Source organism: Pipra filicauda, unplaced genomic scaffold, assembly GCF_003945595.2.
Source record: "Pipra filicauda isolate LSUMZ 115617 unplaced genomic scaffold, ASM394559v2 scaffold157_size4220110_pilon, whole genome shotgun sequence".
In the NCBI taxonomy this organism is placed as follows: domain Eukaryota; kingdom Metazoa; phylum Chordata; class Aves; order Passeriformes; family Pipridae; genus Pipra; species Pipra filicauda.
In genome coordinates, this window is record NW_024104073.1 from 185,516 (window position 1) to 198,393 (window position 12,878).

The window sequence follows — 12,878 nt, forward strand, 5'->3', positions numbered from 1 at the left end:
TTCTAAAATCTCAGAGTATTTAAAAACTGATAGAAAAATCTACATGGTTTGGGTTTGATTCTTCATAATTGGTTACTGATTATGACCCATGGAGCCTGTATGTACAAATCTCCAAGTGTTCACCCAATCCCAGAGAGATTCTTCATCAAATATCTCCTCACCACAGTTTGCACAGAAGAGCCCCATTTCTTCTATCTGTCTTTGACCATGACCCCACTGTGATTGCTGTGACTTTGTTCTACTATAGCCCTGTCAAGGAGTTACCTGCTCCATTCTCTCACAGCTGGTTTCCCTTCTGATCTGAAGTAAGGCTGGGAAGAGTTCAGACATACTTGTGGTAGGGTCTTATTGCAGATCTATTTCCTTACTATTTCTTACTGTTTCCCAAAGGGGCAAGGACAGAGCAGTTCCCACATCCGGGAACTAGGATATCAGGGAGTCCCTGGACCCCAGAGGAGTAACAAAACACATTCTATTTTTGGAGCTTAAACATCTTTGTAAAAGCTGTACATCCAAGTCTATGAAAATCTTCAATTGCATGAGCTTGAATTACTTCAGATTTTTAGAAATTCTCTGGTACTAAACATAACTGATAGTCAATCTGTCAAACATTTACCTAACAGGCACCACTGAAAACCAGTAAGGGCAAGAGTTTGCCAACCTTTAGGCAATTATTTCCTTAAGAGTAGGTTGTTCTGACTAAAGTGGGAAGGAAGAAAAGATGTTGAGTTATACATACATATTGTAAATTGTAAACTAAATTCTATCTCTGAGGCTCTGTTGTCAAGATACTTTGGGGAAAGAGCTGGCTTTCTGATAACCTGCAGAAGTGAAGAAGGAAGACTGAAAACCTTGCCAAAGAGCAGTATGGTTTTGAACAAACAGGCTTGGGAAATTAAGGCTAAGGAAATGAATTTCAAGTGCTCAACCCCTAAGTAAAGTAGTCACAGTGTCTCTGTGTAGAGAGAGTTAGGATGCTGAGAGGGTAGAAGATCCTGAAAGTTTTAAGTAGTACAGGTTAAAAACTGAAGAGAGAGAAAGGAGGAAAAGGTAAGCCTAAGCATATTTAATAAGTGCAGATTATGACAGGATAAATGCTATTTGCAAATATTCCTATGAAAATGTGCATTGCCCATGGAGTCAAAGGTGGCCACAAGACAGAAGCACTTCCTCGCTGTTCACAGGTAGTTTGAAAGACATTCAGATCTTCTGGACCTGCTTCTGTATGCAGTAAATGAATGCTTTGCTCATTTAGTGTTGAAACTTCAGCGTTGTGAGATCAACTGTTGCTTACTCTGGCATTTATCTTATTTCTGTCACTCTGAAAAACAGCTCTGAGATTTTTAGAACCAAGCACATTTGCAAAAATCACATTTTTGAAAGAGAAGTCTGTCTCTGTTTGTCTCATAAAAGTCTGCACTTAACCACTTTTTAAAAAAATATTAAGGTCATTGGAAACTCCATTAAAGTGTTTCAGTAAATCATCAGCTCATTAGAGCAATGGAAATTAAAATGTATCCAATGTACTGATTTCAAACACATTATAAAACTGGGCAAGAAGTCAAGTGTGTTCTCTAGTCTCAGTGTAATGTTCTCTGTCGGGACCCACAGTTCAAGTGATTTCATCATGCCATATGCCAGTGACTGCTCCTAGCTTGCAGAGACTACTGGGAGGTATTTTTCCTTCAGAGATGCATCCATTGTCACTTCTCAGACTAGCCTTTGAAATTAAGCAGAGACATACCCTTTTCTCCCTTAGCCACCCTGGTAAACACGTGTATGAGGAGCATTGACCTCAAGACTGTGTCTGATAACTGAAATTCCCAGCTTGAAGGGAACAGACACCTTAGAGTCCAGCCATGTACTTGAAATTGTGTTCATAAAGGCAAGATTTGAAAACCAGAAATCCAGATCAGTTTAACTGTGAGGCTTGTGTGAAAATGTAAAAAGAAACAAAAGACCAAGCGAACATGTGTGTGCAGTGTTCAGGTTAGTACTCAAGAGTCCTTTCACCCTCCCCAGTTCCTGTGAGAGGACAGTAAGAGATTTGCAACAGTCCTGTGGAAGGTCACATACAAACTCAGATAGACTGAAGCATTTATACTTCTAGGACTTGCTTTCTTTTATAGCTCAGACCCAACAGCGGGGATCATTCATCATCCTGGTTCAAACCCCTCCCCCTTTTTCTCCCTCCTCCTGCCTCATATGCTTCTTGTTCATTAGGTCCAACGGGAAAGGGTCTAGCACTTCCTTCCATTAAGTCAGTACTTGATACCATCTGTTGTGGAGATGTGACTCTCCTTTGGACAGAGCTGGAGGGTTTCTCCTTGCTCAGACAGGTCACAGTGATTCCCATAACGAGCCAAGGCTTACCAAGCTTTCAGCTCATTGTGAAGTAGAAGTGAGCTGGGAAATGTCCAAATCCCAGGATAAAAGTGTTTCATATTAGAACTCCTACTCTGTACCCACACCAAATACCCTGCTCATCATGTGTTAAACTATCTCAAAAGTGTGAACAAATGACACAGCTCATTACTTGATCTTATTTGAGATTAGAGTTGACGGTACCACATGTGGAGGTGTCAGTATTGTGGAGAGTACCTCAGCCCAGTTCTCAGCTCAGTTTGGAGAGGCTTCTGGGACAAAATGTACTAAGCTGACCCAACAGGTCCCATCCCACAGCAGAAGGTCACCCCTTCAGAGCCCTGTGCTCCTGCTCCGTCCTACGCACTTCTGCAAGCAGCATTTGGAAGGACAGCATTCACCTTTGCTCTGCTGTCATCCATGCTAACATTACTAAGAAACTCTGAACTATGGCAAAGAATAGATTTGTTTTTCAGAACAAATGTAAGAATGGAACACCCAGTAGAAAACAAACCTGTGAAAATTTTAATTTCAAACACATTTTCTCTTCAGCAACTATGAACATGAGGTGTTTGGTTTATTGTGACTTCAAGTGTCAACTTTAAATCCCAAAAATCTGGAGCAAAAATTAAGTGAAAACAAATCAGTGAAAAAGTAATTCTGTTTTTATCTGAAATGTCAAAACAAGATGTCACTTTGAACACATCTAAAGTTAAAACAATCAGTACAGAATATATTAAAAACGCCGTACAGGACAGCTAAAAACATTTACTTTTGGAAGAAGACCCTGCAACTCCAATTCACGTGTCCATAGCAAGTGCTGTGGTTTGAAAAAACAGCAAGCTGTTTCATTAGCTGGTCCTTCCTCACCTTCTGTTTGAGTTTGTGTTTCAGTGTGCATGGAGGATTAGCAGACTGTTAATACAGCATCAGAAAACACACATCTAGACCCAAAATGTCATTTCAGGCAGCAACAGAAAAAAAATCAATAGACAATAGAAAATCCCACCAAATAATCATCGTAATGGGAGAGGAAGAGATCTCTGGAAGATCAAACCTTGTGAAAAATGCAACTGGGAACATTTTGACAAAAGTGTAGGTGCATAACTACTGATGTCATCAGAGTGAATGACACTTCACTGTTGCAGCAGGACTGAAGCACTCCAGTTCCTGTCTTATTACACCTCTGCCATTTACAGTAAACCCATGAAAATGATTCAGATGCCACATGGTCATGCAACCACTTTGGTGCTAAAAAGGATAGGAGTGAGATTAAGAAAAAGGTCTTGGCGCATTTTGTTACATATTAAATCCCAACACTGAAATCTCAACAGATGGAGGCATTTAGAAGAAGAGAACAACTGAGGAAGAAAACTGTCAAGTAAATAAAATAAAATTATTGGGAAAAATATTATTACCAGTTACTCATTTTCCTAGTTATTATTAAGAAATTGAAATGTCACTATCTGAGCCAGGAGCTTACTATAAAAGTTTTAATCTCAAAGAAGATAAAAAAAGAGGAATGTGGGAAGATTTTTTTCTCCTTTAATTTTCTAACACCACAATATTTTTTTTTATGCAGATAAAACATTTCTGTCACTGATGTCCACAAGAAACCACACAAGTGGTTGTGTTTGAATGTGCCTTAGCTGCAGATCTGATACTACGACTTAGAACTGCTAAAAGAAAAAATGGCATGTGAAGACACATCAAAATGGGCATTAACTTTATAAACAAATGTTTTATGCTAGCCCTTTCTTTCATGCTTTCTGTTTTGTGTGCCTCTTTGTCACTGGATGTTTGAGCAGGCAAAACAGCTGGACCTCAACCTTCTTTGGAGTCATCACAAAACAAATTAATACAAGAAATAAATGTGCTCTAGCAACTTACAGGTGCATCCTAGCTCATTTCTCTCAAAGCCCAGAATATTTATAAATGTGAAAGTAAAGATGGAAGGCAGATTGACCCTGATAACCATGTATCATTACTTCTAAGAGAGTTGTTGGGATATAGCCTCATGTATGCTTATCACATGTAACAGTTGCTACTTATGATAATACAAATAACAAGAGCAGCAGTGATGGAAAAATACTTCCCTGTTTATAGAATATTACGAAGCTTTGCTGTGCCACCCTATTTCCAAGACTTTTCCCACTCCAAATCCAGGTACACTCCTGAGTCCCTGAATGTGTAGGTGGATTAGTTACAAAAAGGATTATGACCACACACCTGCTACTTTTGATCTGACAATCATCTTCATGAGTTTATTATTTATGTTCACTCCAACTATCTTAAAGGTACCCAAACTACCCAGATGTAATTGCAAAATCCAAGGACAGAGAATTATATGCAGGTTGACTTCACAGGAAGAAAACAACTGATAAGAGACCAACATGACAGCTCACTTTAGTTAACCTTTAATGGGGATCCAGCAGCAGCATGTACTTGCTAAATATGTTGTTTCAAAAGCAAAAAATACACATAATCTCATCTTGTTTATGCAACAAGTTAAATTAATGCAAAATGTTAATCTCTGGTCTAATATGACCATGTCTATGCTATAAAGCCATAGTGCAGAGAGTACCATTTGACAGCAGGTTTCAAATAGGACTGCTTCGGTTTTGCCTTTACTTTACACTGTGAAACCAGTGTTTTAACGTCAATTTTGCAAAGGGTTTTTTAAATAATCATTTATACACACATGTATTTAAACACAAGCAGGCCTCTTTAATCAGGTTTTTTCGTATGCTTTTCTGTGTTTTAGAGCCAATCAGGAGAAAGCCCAGAGGAAGCTTTTCCCAGCTAACATCACCCATGACTGATCCCTTCTTGCTGTACTCCTCTTCAGTGGTATATAATCCTAATGCTAATTTCCCAGTTTATATTCACAGGAGAAACAGGACAGGGAAAAAAAAAAGCAAGTTCTGTAAAACCATTTAAATTTATTGACAAAGTCCTTCACACCTTCAGACCTATGTTCTACTGCTTGTAAATACTTCAGTCAGTTTGAATCAACAGGATTTTCACGTGAAACAAAAACAGGGGGTGTACAGCTTATTTTGGGAAGTGATTCAGTTCAAGACAGACCTAGAAATACAAAACAGGTTTGTGATAACCGCTCTGTGGAGACTTGGGTGGAATCTGTATCTCACTGCATCAGAGCCGGTGGCCAGGAAGACCACCTGCGATAAAGTAAGAACTTGAAAGAAACACATGCACTGGAGAAGATGTGATACTGTGCTGGTTTTGGCTGGGGTAGAGTTAATTTTTTCCACAGTGGGAGCTATGGGGATATGTTTTGGACTTGTGCTGAATACAATAACATAGAGATGTTTTTGGTATTGCTGAGCAGGGCTTACACAGTGCCAAGGCCTTTTCTGTTCTTCATAATTCCACACTGGCAAGGGGGTTGGGGGTGTTTGGGAGGTTGGGAGGAGCTGGAAAAGTGGCCCCAACTGACCAAAGGGATATTCCAGACCGTATGACATCATGCTCAGTACATAAAGTAGAGGGTAGAAAGAGGAAAGGGGGGACATTTACAGTGATGGCATTTGTCTTCCCAAGTCACCACTATGCATGATGGGGCCCTTAAGGATGGCAGAACACCTTCCTAACCATGGGAAGCAGCAAATTAATTCCTTGTTTTGCTTTGCTTGTGTGCACAGCTTTTGTTTTTCCTATTAAACTGTCTTTATCTCAACCCATGAGTTTTTTGGCTTTTACCCTTCTAATTCTGTCCCCAATCCCACTGGTGGAGGAGTGAGCGATCAGCTGCAAGGGGCTTGGCTGCTGGCTGGGGTGAAACCGTAGCAGGTGTAAAAGGTACTAAAAGCTGCCAAGCTAATGGATTTATATGAAAGAAAACAAAGAGCAAGAGGGATTGGCAGGCAGCCACTCCTCACAGCATGGATGGACCAATTGGGCAGGAAGGAAAAGGAACTGAAGACTGAGAAGCAGAGTTGAACTTAGTGCCTCAAAGGGAGAATACAGAGTTCACGGACAACCAGAGGAAGAGCCCTCAAGCCTCCAAAGGTGATGGAAACACCCCATAAAAGCATACAGTCCAGCCTAATTCTCAGTGCCCTGTTGAACTATGCAGGTGCCTATTAAATAGTCATCTCTTAGGAACCATTCTCTTCTGACACCTATATCAAGCTGCTTAAAAAGGATGACAGGAACATTGTTGGAATCAACATTCACAGAACATAATTCTGACTTCTTTACAGAAAATTGGTTGGTTAGCTGGTCTGACAGAGGAAGGAAACACAGCGACTTGTGGGGTTGATCCCTGGGCTTTCAGACCCCACTTTCAAAAGCGTGAGAAGCAAGAGACAGACCCAGCACCATTAACTGACTAGGACAGTGGGAGGGCATCACGCAGCTCACTCAGTGCAACAACTCTGTGACAGGGAGACTTCTGGCTTCCCACCGTGGAAAGCCAGGGATTTATTTCTATCAATGTTTCTTCTCCAAACAGTTCGTAAAAATCAGGTGGCGCCTGATTTTCATCCTCTGTGGGGAGTGCAGGCTGCACCTCACCCCTGGCTGGCACAAGATCACCAGAATGACTGGCAGTCCCAAATCTCACAGCCTGATCACCAGTCTCATTCAGCAAAGCTAAGAGAGATAATAGTTGGCAAGGAAGCAGCTCACCCAGTGACAGGAGGCATTCATCTTTCCCATCCTTTAGACCAACACGAGCCTGCCTAAAGCCTTTTATCAGGTGAAATTTCATCTGTTGTAGAGCAGCTCTGGAAGAGATGAGTCACTGAGAAAGATAAGATTCTCAATGAGGCCATAAATAACAAAAGCCAATCTAGACAACAGTGTCACCCTTACATTTTAGGCCACTGAACGTGAGCATAATGAAGTGCAATGTGCAGCTAGTGAAGTTTTTCACACAACCTTGTGCTAGATTTGAGACTCAAAACCATTTTTCCTGTTTCTTTGCCTGGTGCCCTGCCAGCCAGAGCCCCTTGGAGTCCTGGGCTGAGCCCCAAATTAAATCTATTCACACTCTTTCTCACTCTGTAGGACAGATCTCTCCTACTGAAGCATTATGCATTTGGGAGCCTATTCCTGTGCTGACAAGCCCGAAGTGGCCCAACCTCTGAAAAACAGAAACACTTTTGGGGCACAACTCCAGGGCCTGCAGCACTTGCCAGAGCAGCACACACCTCCTCCTTTTTATTTCTCTGAGGTAATAAGCTTGAATTCAAAGTACCCCTTGGGAGGTTCCCCCAGGCATCTCTCTGCAGTGGTTTGAAGGACTCCTGACCAGTTAGCAATTGGCCCCAGCAGGAGCAGACCACCCATTTGTTCTTTCTGGTTCAGTCCAACCCTCAGTCAAGCCTCTCTGCCAAAGGGGCTCTACAGAGGGATCTAGACAGGTTGGATCAGTGGGCCAAGGCCAACTGTATGAGGTTCAACAAGGCCAAGTACACCTTGGGTCACAACAACCCCATGCAGCACTGCAGGTCAGGGGAAGTGACTGGAAAGATGCCCAGCAGAAAAGGGCCTGGGAGTGCTGGTCAACAGCAGCTCAATATGAGCCAGCAGCATGCCCAGGTGGCCAAGAAGGCCAATGGCATCCTGGCCTGTGTCAGCAATAGCATGGCCAGCAGGACCAGGGCCCTGATCCTCTCCCTGTACTCAGCACTGGTGAGACCACACCTCGAGTGCAGGGTCCAGTTCTGGGGCCCTCATCACAAGAAAGACATGCTGGAGTGTGTCCAGAAAAGGGCAACAGAGGTGAAGAAGGGTCTGGAACACAAGTTTTATAATGAGCAGCTGAGGGAGGTGGGGTTGTTTAGCCTGGAGAAAAGGAGGGTTGGGAGAGACCTTATCACTCTCTACAGTTACCTGAAAGGAGGTTGTAGCCAGGTAGGGATTGGTCTCTTCTCCCAGGTAACAAGTGACAGGATGAGAGGAAATGGCTTTAAGTTGTGCTGGGGATAGGGAGTTAGATTAGATATTAGGAAAAAGTGCTTTCACTGAAAGGGTGGTCAGGCATTGGAATAGGCTGCCCAGGGAAGTGGTAGAATCATTATCCCTGGAAGAATTCAGCAGGCCTGTAGATGTGGCACTCAGGGACATGGTTTAGTGGCAGACTTTGCAGGGCTGGGTTAACAGTTGGACTCAATGATCTTAGAGGTCTTTATCAACTTTAATGATTCTATGATTCTATGAAAATTCAGAAACCCCCCTAAACCCAGCAAGTAACCATCCATCAGCCACTGCCAGCATTGCACTCCTTCAAGCAACCGAGCCAACATACCATACCTCTGAGGGGATGCAGGGTGACCCAAGGCTGCTTTTTATCCCGGAGCTTGTTCAGCCTCTGCTTCTCTTGGGAGTTGTGCAATATGGGGGGGACCTGCTCAGTCACATGCAAGTGACCTCATTGTTTAAAGCAACTCACTTTGCTGAGGGAATGCAGCTGCACTCAAACCTGGACTTTTCCTGTGCCTGCAGGGAATGGTGCAGAGGGCAATAACAAATATGACTGGATTAGGCTGGTTGTGGATGGAAATGTCAGAGGCTAAGATTAAAGCCGTGCTTGAAGGGAAAGAAAGGATGGGAAGCAGACATGGGATGTAAAAAGGAAGGGAGAAGAGGTTCATCATCTCAGTGACAGAGCCTTTGCCTGCTGGACTGATGGTGCAGGGGGGGCCGCATGCCCAGCCCACTTCTAATGCTGCTCACAGTGTTTGCCTTTGGCTCACAGGCCCTTCTCAACTAAATGATTTGTCACTGCCCTGGCTCTCCCAGAAAAACCGGTATCTCACAAGAGCTAAGAACTAAATTATTCCATGTTTTTTCTCCATTTCAGTCTGTTCACCCACAAAGCACATCTCACTCTTTGCAGCTAGTGAAAGGTCTCAGCATAATATGTATACCAACACAGAGAGTCTTGTGTGTTAGGGTAAGATGCCCATAATCCGGTGGAAGATAAAACAGAGCAGAAATACACATTCTTAAAGGGTGCTGGTGGTTTTAAATAAATTATGCAGTTGCTTTTTTTCCCCTAAAAGATTCTTTTAAAGTGCACGGTACATTCCCCCATGCAGTTAACAAAAACTCTGCTACCAGCAATACTGTGGTGCCCTCAAGTGGATGCAAAACACTCAGAAACGTGCTACATTGCATCCGAGTGTGGTCCCTGCTCCCTGGTTTGCTACCCCAGGATACAAACACAGCACCTGCCCATCCCAAGAGCCCTTTGCAATGCCAGAGGAATAAATGCACTTTGACATTAAGATTGCCAGACCAAAAGTTTCTCATTTAAGAGAAATTTATTTTTTAAGAAATTGATTAAGGGGGGAAAAAAATGCAGCTTGGTTGCAGCACTACTTTCCTGATATTTCCAAGGGGTAAGCAGAAAATAGAAATAGTTTTGGGTCTAACCACAGACCAAATGCCAGATGCAGTATTGTTGGTCTTCCTCTGAGAATTGGCAGCTGATGCTGAATTGCCTGACACCAGCTCTTACTGATGCCATCCAGTCACCACTGCCAGCAGATGTGAAATACCCCATTTTGCCACCTGATGCTTCACTGGTGGCAAACTACCCACCTGAAGTTCTGCTGGAGCCAACTGCTTCCTTCCCAGAAGAGTCAAGGGACAGGCACAAGCTCAGGAGAGGCATTTTGGGTGAGAAGACCATACTCTGGGATAGAAGTGAGTTCAGGTGTATGGATGTGAGCCACACAACTGGAACAGGGAGGAGGTCCTTGTGTATCTACCAGAGCAGACACAACCACTGATGCAGAGGGAAGGATGCTCCTCTGGGAGGTCTGTGTCACATGATGGTGAAGGTGCAGTCTGGGCACTGCCCAAAGCAAATCTGTGAAACCATCATGAGTCCTGAGCCAAGCGTGCTGCTAGTCATCAAGAGACACGGCAACATCTAACTGGAAACAGATGCCAATTACTACTCTTCACAGTAATGTCGTTGTCACAGCAAAAGATGAACAGAAAGCAGCAACACAGATATTACCACAGTCAGCAGTGAACTGGACATATAGATTAACAGCATACTCAAAAAAACACAGGTCCCATATATGGCTTCCTCCTCCCCATGTTTCCGTGTACTGTGCTTTTTGTCATATCATAGAATCATAGAATCATAGAATCAATTGAGTTGGAAAAGACCTCCGAGATCATCGAGTCCAACCCTTGGTCCAAATCCAGTCCATTTACTACATCATGGCACTCAGTGCCACGTCCAATCTGCGTTTAAAAATCTCCAGGGATGGTGAATCCACCACCTCTCTGGGCAGCCCATTCCAATGCCTGATTACTCTCTCTCTGTAAAGAATTTTCTCCTGATATCCAACTTAAATTTCCCCTGGCGGAGCTTAAGCCCATGCCCCCTTGTCCTATTGCTGAGTGCCTGAGAGAAGAGACCAACCCCCACCTGGCTAGAACTTCCCTTCAGGTAGTTATAGACGGTGATGAGGTCACCTCTGAGCCTCCTCTTCTCCAGGCTAAACAACCCCAGCTCCCTCAGCCTCTCCCCATAGGACTTATGCTCCAGTCCCTTCACCAGCCTTGTTGCTCTTCTCTGGACCCGCTCCAGCACCTCAATATCCTTTCTGAACTGAGGGGCCCAGAACTGAACACAATACTCAAGGTGTGGCCTCACCAACGCAGAGTACAGGGGAAGGATCACTTCCCTGCTCCTGCTGGCCACGCTATTTTTGATACAGGACAAGATCCCATTGGCCTTCTTGGCCACCTGGGCACACTGTTGGCTCATGTTGAGCTTCCTGTCAATTAGTACCCCCAGGTCCCTTTCTGCCTGGCTGCTTTCCAGCCACTCTGTGCCCAGCCTGTAGCGCTGCAGGGGGTTGTTGTGGCCAAAGTGCAGGACCCGGCACTTGGCTTTATTGAACTTCATCCCATTGGAATCATCCCATCTCTCAAGTCTATCCAGATCCCTCTGCAGAGCCCTCCTGCCTTCCAGCAGGTCGACACTCCCTCCCAGTTTGGTGTCATCAGCAAATTTGCTGATGATGGACTCAATCCCCTCATCTAAATCATCAGTAAAGATATTAAACAGGACTGGACCCAACACAGACCCCTGGGGAACACCACTGGTGACCGGCTGCCAGCTGGATGCAGCTCCATTCACCAGCACTCTCTGGGTCCGACCCTCCAGCCAGCTCCTAATCCAGGAGAGGGTACACTTGTCCAAGCCATGGGCTACCAGCTTTTCCAGGAGTAGAAAGATGTAGGGGCATGACAGGCTCCAGCAGACACCCTGAAAGAAGACAGGGAAGATTTTGAGAGGCTGGAGTGGAATCTTGACACGGAGCTCACATAATTTAAAAAAATCCCTAATTTTTGAGACTACACAACAAGCCTGGTTGAGCTTACTGCTCAGAGGTCACAGGGCATGTCATGCTACTGCTAAAGAGAACTTGAATCGTGGTTGGTGACGCAAAACTTAACAGCTGTGCTTAGGTAATTGACCTAAGCTAAACGCACCATGGGTAAAGGTTCGCTCAGAAGAGCAATGCAGGTGCTGATCCAGTCACACACATGCTCAGCTCACTGCCTGTCATCGCCCTTTCCGCAGAGCTACTCCCCAGCAGTCTCAGCCTGTCCTGGTGCCCAGGGCTCTTCCTGCCCAGGACAAGGCTTGGCATTTGTCCTTGCTGAATTTATGGGGTTCTTGTTGATCCACTCCTACAGCCTGCCCAGGAAAAGCAGCTTTGATCTCAATTGTTAATCACCTGCAAATTTGATGACGATTCATTGCATTGCCTCCTGCAGGCCATTGATGATGCTCAATAGGACACACCCCAGCAACAAGTAGAGAACTGCAGGGTTCTATAAAATACAGCTGCCCTCTAACCAATCATCCAACCAGTGTTTCAGCCCTCTTCTAGCTGTCCATTCACCCATTCACCCAGTTCCTAATATCCTATCTTGGATACAAGAGTCTTACGGGAGGTAGTGTTGGAAGCCTTGCTAAAGTAAGGGAAACATCATCCCTTGCTCACCCCTCATCCCCAGATCCAGTCATTTCATCACAGAAGGCAATCAGATTAGGCAAGCATGACTTAATCTTCTGAGCAGCTGTGGAAAGAAGTGGCAATACAAGACTGAAGCTACAGCAACTATATTGATTAGAAAGAGCATTCCTAGGTGTATAGAGAAATCATGGTCAACCGGTGTCAAACAGAAACAGAAACAGCTGTCCAGCAGAGCAGGAAGGAATACAAACCTCCTTAAAACAGCAAACCAATGTTTACCTCATTTAGAAACGGGTATCTAATTTAGCTCCCTGAAGCAGCTGCTGTAGAGTATTCCCATGCACAAGTATCCAACACACTGATACAAAACCTAGTAAAGATTTAACTCTCAAAAGAGTTAAGTAAAGTATCTCATAAAAGTAACTGTGAGGCATTGAAGGAGTGCATGGGCAGTGTACTCTTGAAACACCAGCAGGACATGGCTCAGCCCAAGGGGCTGGTAGTATGTGGACCAGGCACCACTGGGGCACA